This window comes from Pseudorca crassidens, chromosome 9 (genome assembly GCF_039906515.1).
Source record: "Pseudorca crassidens isolate mPseCra1 chromosome 9, mPseCra1.hap1, whole genome shotgun sequence".
In the NCBI taxonomy this organism is placed as follows: domain Eukaryota; kingdom Metazoa; phylum Chordata; class Mammalia; order Artiodactyla; family Delphinidae; genus Pseudorca; species Pseudorca crassidens.
This window is the reverse complement of record NC_090304.1, coordinates 55,133,533-55,145,156: the sequence shown is the minus strand read 5'-3', so window position 1 is coordinate 55,145,156 and position 11,624 is coordinate 55,133,533. Positions and strand designations below refer to the sequence as shown.

Sequence of the window (11,624 nt, the reverse complement as noted above, 5' to 3'; positions counted from 1 at the left end):
TGGAATTTACCTCCCCCAGCTCACCATACCTGTCTGGAACCCCTGTCTCCCTGTCTGCAGTTCCCATCCAATAAACACTTTTACTTTCTTCATAACACCCGTCACCATCCAAACTTATTTGGACTATTATATTTTCACTCTCACCTGCCCCCCTTCCCTCTCCCCATTCTCATAGAATGATAGTCATGCAGCAGGAATTTTGTCTGTGTTGTTCCCTGCTCTATCTCCTGCACCTAGAACAGTCCCTGGCACGTAGTGTTCGGTCATTATTTGTGGAATGAATGAATGAGTCGATCATTTGTGGTCAGCTCTTTGCTGCATTTGTGGATGTTGCTTAAGTCAGAGCCCAACCCTGTTTTCTAGAGGCTTCTGGCCTTCGGGGGGAAGCAGACACAGGCAGTGACCAGAGTGTGACCTGCACTATGACGGAGGGAAGGAGGCACCTGGGCTGGGAGAAGCTGGAGCAGGTGGCATCTGATTGGCTTCAAGGAGAAGGAAGGGCCACATGGGAGGACCCAGGAAGCCTCTCAGAGAAGCCTCAGCTGAAGAAATAAAAGGTGAGTTAGAGTTAGAGAGACAAGGAGGGGACAGCATTCCGGGCAGACAACAGCAGGTGCAAAGGCACAAATGCAGGAGAGATGGCGTCGAGTTAGAGGTGTCTGATGCTGTGCCCTGAGCCACAGGGCAGGGCCAGCGGGTGCAGCAACTGGGATGATGGACGCTGGGGTCTGGGAGGGGGTGCCTGAGGGAACAGCGGGGTCGGACGGGAGCACAGCTGGCGGGTGTGCAAATCCAAGCTCTTTCTTCTCCCAGTTCTCAGAGGCTTCCTTCCGACCTGTTGAGAGGTGAGGCCGCCACTGTCTGCCAGGTGGTTGTGGCTGTCTCCTCCCTACTGCCCGCCTTTCCCAGGTGAGTGCGGTCTCCCCTCTGAGCTGGTGTCTGTTTCTGCCTCTCTGTCTCTCCTGAGAGAGAACGGGCTGGGGGTCAAGGTCCGCCCAGCCAGGCCAGGCAGGGGTTGTGGTGGGGTCGTGGAGCAACCACTCCCCCTTTCTGAGCCCAATTTCTTCCTCAGACTCACAGTGGGTGGATAATAAGTGCCTTGCAGGCCTCCCTTCCTGGAAGTTTTGGGTTTTGACAGATGAAACAGGGTCAGGAAGAATGTGGCAGCTTCTCCAGTCAGGAGACACTGCCCAGTGGCCTCAGGAAGTGTGACTCATCCCAGTGTCGCTAGGGGCGGGGATCAGGGTCCCGGCTGCTACTCCTCCAGAGAAGCCTCTAGGCCCAGGCAGCCACGGGGGAGCCCAAGCCAGAGAGATGGTCTGTCACAGACTCTCTTGGTGATCCTAGCAAGTTTCTGCCTCTTCTTGGACCTTGGTCTCTTCTTTTGTGAGACAGATACAACAGTGCCTGCCCTCCTTCTGCAGAGCCTGGAGACCTACCTGCTCCTCGTCCTCGATTTGGCATGGGCTCACCTTGGACAAGTCTGTCCCCTTTCGGGGCCTCAGTCTCCCCATCTCTATGCTGAGGGGGTTGGACTTCAGGGCTCGCCTCGGTGCCTTCTACTACTGCCCCCAAACCTCGTGCCCCCACCATGCCCAGGGTACAGGTGCTGGGTGCGGATCTGCATGATATCTTCATCCAGGCTCAGAGCCACAGGGCCAGGTGCCACGAGGGCCCTCGGTCACTCAGGATGCATTTGTGGCACCTGAGTAGGAGAGTCTCAGGGAACGGCAGCCAGTAAGGGCAAAGCCTGGAAGAGGGAAAAGAAAAGTACCAGCCTGTCGGTGGTAGGTTTCCCAGGGGAGGCAGAATTCAGCCAGAGTCTTGATGGAGGAGTAGGAAGGGGCTGGAAGAAGAGAAAAGGATTTCTTTTTTCCATTTCAAGGCATTCCAGGCAGATGAAATAACATGTGCAGAAGCAGAGAGGTGTGAAATAGCATGTTGAGCTTGGCACACTGCAAGCAGCACAATATGGTTAGAAAGTTGGGAGCAGGTGGGGAGGGGTGAGAGAAGAGAGCGGAGAGTAGAGGATGTTAGGAGCAGACCATGCAGCGCCTCATGTGCTAGAGAGACATTCACAGTGTGTCCTGAAGGCAGTGGAGGCTGATTCTTTTCATCCTGTACAAAAACCTTCCTGAGGATCTGCTTGACCCAAAGCACCTTTGTAGGGGGTGCTACGGCGCCCTCCCCAGACGCTGGCGCCTCCCCCCTCAGCCTGGAGCATTCACTCACCCCTCTGATGGTTGACAGCTGGCCGCTGAGACTCCCCTTCCTGCCATTGCCTTAGGAGACCCTCCTCATCTAATGTCACTCCCCTTCCCTGGCCCAGCCTGCATCCGATGACTGCTCCGTATGCAGAGTAAAGGGCTCTTCGCCTCAACTCGGCACAACCGTGAAAGGTCATTCCAGCTCCAGAGCTCCCTAGAGGTGGGCTGAGACCTGCATGGGGTCTGCATAACAGACTAACTTGTCCCTCTGCCCAGCCCTGCTTCATTTACCCCCCAACACAGGTATTCATCTTGAGATCAATCCCCAATAAACCTCCTGCTAGCAAATATGCATCTCAAAATCTCCTTCCGGGGCTTCCCTGGTGGCGCAGTGGTTGAGAGTCCGCCTGCCGATGCAGGGGACGTGGGTTCGTGCCCCGGTCCGGGAAGATCCCACATGCCGCGGAGTGGCTGGACCCGTGAGCCATGGCCGCTGAGTCTGCGCGTCCGGAGCCTGTGCTCCGTGACGGGAGAGTCCACAACAGTAAGAGGCCCGCGTACTGCAAAAAAAAAAAAAATCTCCTTCCCCAGGAACCCCAGCTGTGACAGCCGTCACTGAGGGATGTCAGTGAAGGTGGACATCTCATCAAGGGGTCAAAGAGAGACCCCTGCTTTTGGAAGTGGCTCTGTCCAATGTGAGAATGAAATGGAGGGAACCACGGGAGTCCAGAAGCCAGTGGGGAGCTTGTGCCAGCTTAGCAGAGGAGTGAGAGGGATGGATTGGGGGAGTTAGAGAATTGCCAGACAGGGGACAGACTGGGTGTGGAAGCTGCCTGGATCATCTGGGCAGAGGTCAGATCATCTGGTCAGATCATCTGGGAGCCAATTCCTGGGACGGATTTAACGGAACTCAGTTCAGTTTGGGAGTGGAGAGCATGCCTTGCCGGTAAGACATCTGGGGATTAACCAGCACCTGGCAGTTTACAAAGCATTTACTCACACCCATTAGTTTAATATGGACACCAACCAGTCAGAAGGGTCACCAGGGCCCCGGAGACCCTCTACTGGGCCAGATGTTAACCCTTTAGTTGCTGAATCATGGGGACAGTGGGTGATGTGCTGGGTGGGAGGGGCACTCAGGGGGGTCTGAGGAGCAGCTATTTACCAAGCAGTGAGTTAGAATCTTTGTAGGTCAGCTGAATATCAGCCCTACTGGCTCCTCGTATAATCCTCATAGGAATCTGCTGAGGCAGATACTATAATCCCTTCTTAAAAAGAGGAAACCGGGGCTCAGTGAGGTGAATGACTTGCCAAAAGTCTGACAGCTCCTAAGCAGTAGAGCTGGAGTTGAAAACAGGTCTGTCCGACCCTGCAGCCCGTGCCTGTAATTGCTGCAGTGGGATCAGACCTGGAGATCTTGGCTCTTCAGTCAGGGTCTTTCCCCCTTGTTTACACGGCCACTTCCCGTAGTGAATTCCAGAACTTGTTTTCACAAGGCAATATCTCCTTCTAAGAAATGGTGCTGAGAACGTCCAGACCCGTGGGAGTTGTGGGGTGGAACAGGAAAGCCCAGTGCCATGCACAGGGGAATTTCCAGACCTGGGGATCCCCCAGCACCTGGTTTGGAGCCCAGGCGTGTGTGGGAAGGCTCACGGCCTCTCCAATGGATAGCGCCTCCCCAGTGGCAGAAGGAGACCTAGGGGGCCAGCTGCTCACCACCTCCAACCTGTTCCTTCCAGAGACGTGGGCTCCCTGTGAAGCAGGGAGCATCTTGTTCCTCTGGAGCATGGCTATTCATTCATTCATTTACCCATTCATTTAATATTTATTATTATTATTTATTTTTGCGGTACGTGGGCCTCTCACTGTTGTGGCCTCTCCCGTTGCGGAGCACAGGCTCCGGACGCGCAGGCTCAGCGGCCATGGCTCACAGGCCCAGCCACTCCGTGGCATGTGGGATCTTCCCAGATCAGGGCCCGAACCCGTGTCCCCTGCATCGGCAGGCGGGCTCTCAACCACTGTGCCACCAGGGAAGCCCCCATTCATTTAACATTGAACAGCTATTTAGGGAGTACTTTCCATGCACCCTGTGACACCTGGGTCCTGCCTTCACCTGGGTCTAGCCTCACCTGGGATCAAGGTGGTGGGGAGATTGATGCTAAACAGGCAACGACGATCCAGTGAGACAGATGGGGAGTGTACGGGCCATTCTGTTTGTCCTCGGGTCCCCTTTACCAGCACACATGAGGCCACCATAGAGATGTTGTCAGGGGCTATTGATTAATGGATAAAGGAAGGAAAGGCTGTGGTGGGACAAAAGGAAGGACTTCCTGACTGGCCTGAGAGAAAGCCCTGCAGGCAGCATTAGAGGTGGGGTGGCATCGCCATCTTGGGAGAGCACCAGCCTCTGCCCTCAGCGTGTGAGAGCTACCCATCTAGAGGCAGGAGGCTGGACTTAGAGACGCTGGGGTCCTCCCAGATGTGGAATCTTCAGTTCTGCTGTGGCTCCACGTGGCATCCAACTGCCAAAAGGACACTTTGGTTGTTTGCTCAGCTGTGACCTAGAACACAATGAACCGACTTTCTTGCTAAATCCTCCTCCGGGAGTCTGGGAGAGGGCTGACAGAGGGAGTGGAGCGGGGAGAGGCGCCATCCACAGTGTTCTGGTCTCCTGTCCCTGAGCCCATCGTGACTTGATAGGTTTTCACTGTGCAGGTTTTGCACTGTGCATGTTTTTAAAAACATGACTGTGTGTGTGTGTGTGTGTGTGTGTGTGTGTGTGTGTTTCTTTTTCTTTTAACTTTTTAAACTTTTCTGAGAAGATGATTTTAGATCTTTATTTACTCTTCTCCCATGTCTCAATCACAGTTTCATCTTCATCTCCATGGGGCTGTGATACTCAGAAAAGAGGACGGCTTCTCTTGTAGCCTTCCACGGAAGAAGTGCCTGCATGAGGAGGGGAAGGAGCAGGAGGAAACTTTAGTGAGCACCTACTATGTGCCAGTTCTCACAGAGAGCGCTCTGCATATTATCTGTTTTTTTGTGTGGGGATGGGGGTAAGGAGGCTGAGAGATAAAGTAATATGTACGAGAGGCATGTGGTTGATGATGATTATGCTAATTAATAAACGATAATTTATTGTCATTTGATAGTATGATAATTATTAGGTGAAATTATTATTCGAAAAAATGACAATTTATTACAGTTCAACCGAATACATGTTATTCAGGCACATCTTAGGATGTTCTTGCTGTAGCCTCGTGGGAATCCTCTGCAATGAAGGAATTATTCTCATTTCAAAGCTGAGGAAATCGAGACCGAGAGAGAGATCAGGTGACCCGCCAACTCCTCCCAGCAAGTCAGCGGTAGGGCGGGGCCTTGAACTCAGGTCAGTTTCCAAAGCCCTTCAGTTTCCTGACCTCAAGCCACAACCCATTTTTGTCTCCTTCCCTGCAACTCACAGGGACTCAGGAGGTGGAAAGACACTGGCCTGGTGCTTGGGAATCCCGGGCTGGCAGAGGCTCTGCCCCCAAGTGCTGGGTGGCCTTGGGCATGTCCCTCCACTCTCTGGGACTCACTGTTCACAACCATAAAGTGGGGGGGGCTTGAACACACCTGTTTCCTGCTGTGACCGCCTCTGGCTGTGTGCTGTGTGCACAGAAGGCTGGTACCACGTCTGCCTCATCTGCGTTCCCCGTGCCTGGGGCGGCCCTTGGCTCAGAGGGGGCCTCAGTGAACTTCCACTGACTGTAGGGGTGGGAGGGAGCGTGCGTGGGTGCACCGTGCGTAGGCATTGCAGGCTCCAAGTGAGGGGGCAGGGGGTCCAGGGCTGCTCTTCTCAGGTAGGAGGCTGCCCTCCTGGTGACCAGGGAGAGTACTCGCTGCCCAGGCCTCAGGCAGGCCTCTAAAGGGGGAGATTCTGGGGGCCCCTCTCAGCCTCACCAGGGGGCTCATATTCTGGGATGCCCCTTGAGAGAAAGCCCTGTGGCTCTTGACCTTAATTGGACCTCCTACAGGTGGGAGTGGGAAGCTTGCTAGGGGCTGCAGTGTCTAGAGGCTTCCCCTGAACTGTCATAGTCACTTATGTCACCGAGGACTCAGCCATGCTCTCCTCCCCTAACTCCAGAGGAAGAGGACCAAGCCACGGGCATGCCCAGCAGAGAGAGCTGTCTGCCCACCCAGCTCCGAGGGCAGGAGGGAGAACGGCGCTAGCGCTGTCCATAGCCAGGCTGGGGGAAGAGAGGGAATCTGGTGGCCCCCAGGGAAAGAACTCACAGATGTTTTACACCCAGACCTGGCTTGACCTCCTCGTTCATGAACTTCAGGTGGCTCCAGCCAAGGACAGCATGCGAGCCCTCGTCTTACCAGATGACCCTCCAGCCATGGTGGCAAGGGTGACCATTTACGGAGCACTAACTGTGTGCCAAGCAAGATACTCAAGTCTTTGCTTTATTATCACATTCGATCCTCACAACAGCCCTGTAAGTTACTATTTTTATTCCCATTTTACAGCTGAGAAAACAAAAATCTTAGAGATATTATATAACTTGTCCAAGTTCAGATATCTAGTAAGTGGTAGAGCTAGGATACAAATCCAGGCTACAAGACTTGGGCTCTTAACGACTGCATTATACTAGTTCCATCCTTCCATCCATCCATCCAATCATCTAACCAGTTACCCATGTGTATCAGACAGAGTCCCAGTAGAACAGAGATTCACACTTCATTCAGGCTAATTCAAGGTGGGCTTAATAAAGAGACAGTTTATAAAGATGGGTGTGTGTGTGAAGGGAAAGCACACAGGACCCCGCAGTGCCTGAGCGTTAGGAACAGCCAGGTGGATAGTTCCTGGACCCTGAGGGCTGAGGGAGGAGATGTTAATGGAACCTGGGGAGAGAGGACCTGACAAGAGCTCTGCCCTTTGTCAAGAGATGTGCCTGCCCATCTGAGGCACCACACAGAGAGAAGCCTGAGCAGTAAGGTCCCCAGCGGCTTCCTCCCTTCCTCTCCCTCCCCCTCCTTCTGGGCTCCCCATCAGCTGACCCAACCAGAGGCCATAGGACACTTGAGCCAGTGATGCAGTCCCTTCAGGTCGGCCTCTGGGGCCCAGAGCAGGGTGTGGAAAGGTGGAGAACAGAGCTGGAGGGACAAAGGGAGGACACTCTGCACATCATCTATCCATCCATCCTACACGTCTCTCCTGGCACTGTGCCATGTCAGGTATGAGGCTATTATTCCGGGCAAAAGAGATGTGATTCACTCATCCATTCATTCATTCATTCACCAAGTGCCCTTGAGGCCTCTGTGAGAAGCTCCCTGCTGGGTGCTGGGACCCAGGGAGGAGTGCGACCCAGATCCTGCCCTTGAATTGCTCACAAGCTGCTGATAGATCGTCCTGAGATGTGACCTGGGCCGCCTGCTCCCTTGTGTGGGTCTGGGGGTTTGGGGGGATGGGTCAGGTGAGATGGAAGTAGTTTTACCGGCAGGAAATCTCTTTGCTGAATCTACTAGTTCGACCAAGTATTCTTAAGATTATACTTGTCTTTGGGGATGGGAGCTGTAGTCAGGAAATGACGGGCCCAGCTTAGGGCTGAGGGGAGGCTCAGTGCCTTGGTCTCATTAACATCACTATGTTATGATGAAGAAACCAAGTGCAGCCACATGGGAGCAAGACGCAGCCCTAGAACTTCTAGGGCTCTTGCGGTACTTGGACAGGTGGGCAGAGCCCACTTACCAAAGACCTGGCTGCTGCTCCAGCTCAGCTGTGTGCTCTTGAAGGAGTCCCTGCTTCCCTCTGGGCTGCTTGCTCAGCTATACAGAGGCTGCTGGGACCTCCAGCTCTGAGGATCGGTGAGTCTGGGAAGAGGCCACAGCTGGGCCTCCTTTCGCCTTCCCCCTGCCAACCCCAGAGCTCTGGCCAGGCCCCGCATGAATGCCTCTGTGCTTCTGTTTTTCTTCAGGACCTTGAAGTTGCTACCTCACTTCCCTGCACTCAATTACCATCCCTCCTGTTGGCCGTGACTTTATTGCATCAAAGCCCCTCCAAGGGGTGCTCAGACTTGCTGTGAAGTTCATGGTGCCGGTAGTGCTGAGCTAAGGGGTCCAGGCATTCTGGGGGCAAGCTGAGAGCCCACTCGGGTATGTGAGAGCGTGAGGAGGGGTCCACCGCTCCAATGCCTAGCTGCCTCCTGACACCTCAGTTTGTCTGACACAGGAATGCCTGATGCTCACACAGTGATGTATTCTCAGCCCTGGGGCCTCTGGCCCAGCAGGGATGGGGGTAATTTGTTTCTTACTTCCATTTCTGGTCTTTTTGTTCGCTCAATCAGTTAGTGGACTTCCAAAATAATTTCTTACCGGACTATATCTATGTATCTGCATTTAAGTCTCTGTGATATGCACGAACCTCTAGAGTGCAAGCCCCAGGCAGGTGCCCCTTTTGCCCAGATCCAAGATGGGTCTTAGATCAGATGGGAATGTGGGCCCTTCAGTGGATGCCAGTGGGGAGAGATGCTGGTGACCAGACCCACCAGTGGAAATGAGAGAGCAGTGGGGGCTGCCATTGTGGAACGAAATTGACCAAGGACAGGTGGCCCTTGTCATCACCTTGTCACTATGCACCCTTACCCACCTCCAGAACTCCATCGCCCCAGGTAGGAGGGGAGGGGGAAAGCCCTCAGTTGTCTGAGGGAACCCAGAACTGACCCAAGTCGTGTCCACCTGCAGCAGAAGTTACCCATGAAGGCTACATTTCTGCACCCATGAGCAAGGCTGATGTAGCCCATCCCTCTCTCCAGCCCGAGCCTGTATCGCACAGGTTTTCTCCTCTGAAATGGGAGGAGCTCAACGCCCTTTCCAGCTAAAAGCATTATGCCCTTTTTGGAGTGGGGGCTGAAATAGAACCCCAGTTGTGCATGACACCTCCCACAACCCAGAGTTCTGTAATCTGCCCACTGGCTGCTGACGGCAACCTCCCCCTTCCCCCTCTGCCCCCTCCCACAGCCGCTAAACTGGTAGTAGGCGACTCCTTGGAGTATATATTCTTGGCAATGAGTATGTGAGACTGTGGGCTTGACTGTGAGCGTAAGAGTGTGAGCGAGGCTTGTGTGTGAGAATGTGTGCCCACATGAGAAACTTCCTCCAAGCGAACAAGTCAGAGAACATTGAAAGAAGACTCATCAAGTACCGCTGGCCCGTCAGCCTCCGAGTCGAGGTGTGTGTTTCAGATGAGGACCCAGTGTTTACACTGGAGTTAGCCAAGAGACCCCAGCCCTATTTTTTTTCAGGGTCCATCAGCATCTTGGGGCCAGGGGCCCCTTAGGCTGAAAGGTTAGGGGGAGGCTAATGTCAGGAACCATGGAGATATTCTGGGTCACCCAAAGCAAACATGAGCCCTTGCTCAGACCTCACAGAAAGACCATCACTGGGTAGTTCCATGCAGAGGACCAGGCCTCTGGCAGGAAACGGTTAGGGGAGGTCCAGGTAATGGAAACTGGAGGAAAGAATGAACGAAACTCTCTGGGATGAGACAAGTCACTTGGTCCTTCATGTACAACTCAGTTCCTCTTCGCCATCATGCTAGCAGGTTAGATTATTATCCCCACTTTATAGAGGAGAAAACAATTGCCCTGAGAGGGGGAATGACTTGCCCAAGGTCACGCAGCCAGTAAAAATCTCCGCTCAATCATGTTGGTCCCGTTGTTCCCTCAAGCACAACAGAACTTCTACCTGGGGAAGTGGAGAGGAAAGGGGCAGGCCTGGGCTTTCCCCAAGGATGGAGCAGGTGGTCAACATGACTTCGAGCTTTGAAGGGCCTGGTTTAGGGGAGCCTGACTAGGTGGGAGTTGGAAGCACACAGAGGCTTTGGAGTCAGTGTCTGCATCCTCCTGGCTGGTAATCTTGGGCTGGTCATTTCACTTCCCCGAGTCTCAGTTTTCTCACCTTTAAAATGGGGGTAATGATACCCTCTACTTTCTTCATCAGGTTGTTGTGAGGGTTAAAAGAGATAGAGTGAGGGAAGAATTTAGGCCTGACCAATACTCATCTGTGACTGTCATCACTGGTGTTGGGATGCAGGTCCCCTAGGGTTGGCATGAGGGTGTCACATCTGGGGAAAGCAAAGGGGAGGATGTCCCCAAGGAAGAGAGGGCAGTGACCAAAATTACTCTATGTCAGGAACAACACATGGGGAATTCTTTGTTCTCATTCTTTCCCCATGAAGGCTATTCCCACTTCTACACCTCTAATAACCTTTCAGCTTCAGATAAACAGTGGAATTGTTGGGATAATTGCCTGGCCCTTCAGATTTTTCATCTTGAATCATCACGTTCTAATCCATACCCCTCCTCCACAACGCTGGCCATGAGAGATCTTATTAGTTGGAGCAGCAGGACGGCTCCTACTGAACCTGGGGATTGGGAGGGTGCTGGGGAGAGGGGAGGACGGAGGGAGAAGCAGGATTGCATCTGCTTCTCGCAGGAGGTGGGGCCCAGCCTCCAGGCGGGTGAACTTCAGTAGGACCAATCTCGTGCTTACAGAGGCACTGGTGCATGCTTCACTGCCCCTTATCTTTTTCCTGCTTCGTCCTGGTGCAGTCTAGTGCACACACCACGCCACTGACCATGCTCTCCACCAAGTCCCTTGCAAACTCCTTGTCAGATTCAGTGGACACCTCTCACTTGGTCTTGACTGGCTGGCCCTCTTAGTGTCTTGGGTGCTCTAGACACACCCTCCTTCTTCAGATACCCACTTGATGCCAATGATTGGCTCCCCTCCCCTAGCTGCTGCTTCCCTCTTCTCTAGGCTCTGCCTTCTCAGTCGCTTCTGAGGGCTCTCCTTTCAAGGCTCCCCTGCCGTGACCGTGTCCGGAGACAGGTCCAAGCCCTTCCCACTCTACATGCTGTCCACCTTCCCTTCTCTGACTCCTCCCAGATCTCCCTCTCCACCTGCAGTGGCAATCTCCCCCAGTTCAAAATGAACATTGATCTGGAAATTAGTTTTCACCTATAAGGTTGACAAATTTTGAAAAATATTGATGCTATCCAATGTTGATGAGAGTTGCTGGCAATGTAAGCTGGCGTAGCCTTTCAGGAGCCCAACTGACAGACTGACAGACTCTATCAGACTATAAAATACACTATCTTGGTGTAGTTGACCCAGCGACTCACCTCTTGGAATGTACCCCAGAGAAACACCAGCACATGTGCACAAAGAGGACGGCACGAAGCTATTCATTACAGGATTGTTAATAACAGTGAAAAATTGGAGGAAAGTGTGCAAGAATAGGAGATGCTACATTCATTCTATGCAACACCATGCAGCAACAGGGGCACACCACCCTGTAAACTTGGACTTACAGTGTGGTCCAAGAGAGGGAGGCCTGAGCATGTGCTCCCCTGGGCTGTCCTGAATTCCAAG

At 53.3% G+C, this 11,624-nt stretch overlaps 1 long non-coding RNA gene across 1 annotated transcript; it reads left to right on the top strand.

The window, feature by feature from the left end:
• Positions 1 to 325: 325 nt before the first annotated feature.
• Positions 326 to 5,351, top strand: LOC137231329 (uncharacterized). The gene is made up of 3 exons (XR_010946456.1): positions 326 to 557; positions 814 to 909; positions 5,076 to 5,351. It is a non-coding gene; the product is annotated as an uncharacterized lncRNA (long non-coding RNA).
• Positions 5,352 to 11,624: the final 6,273 nt, after the last annotated feature.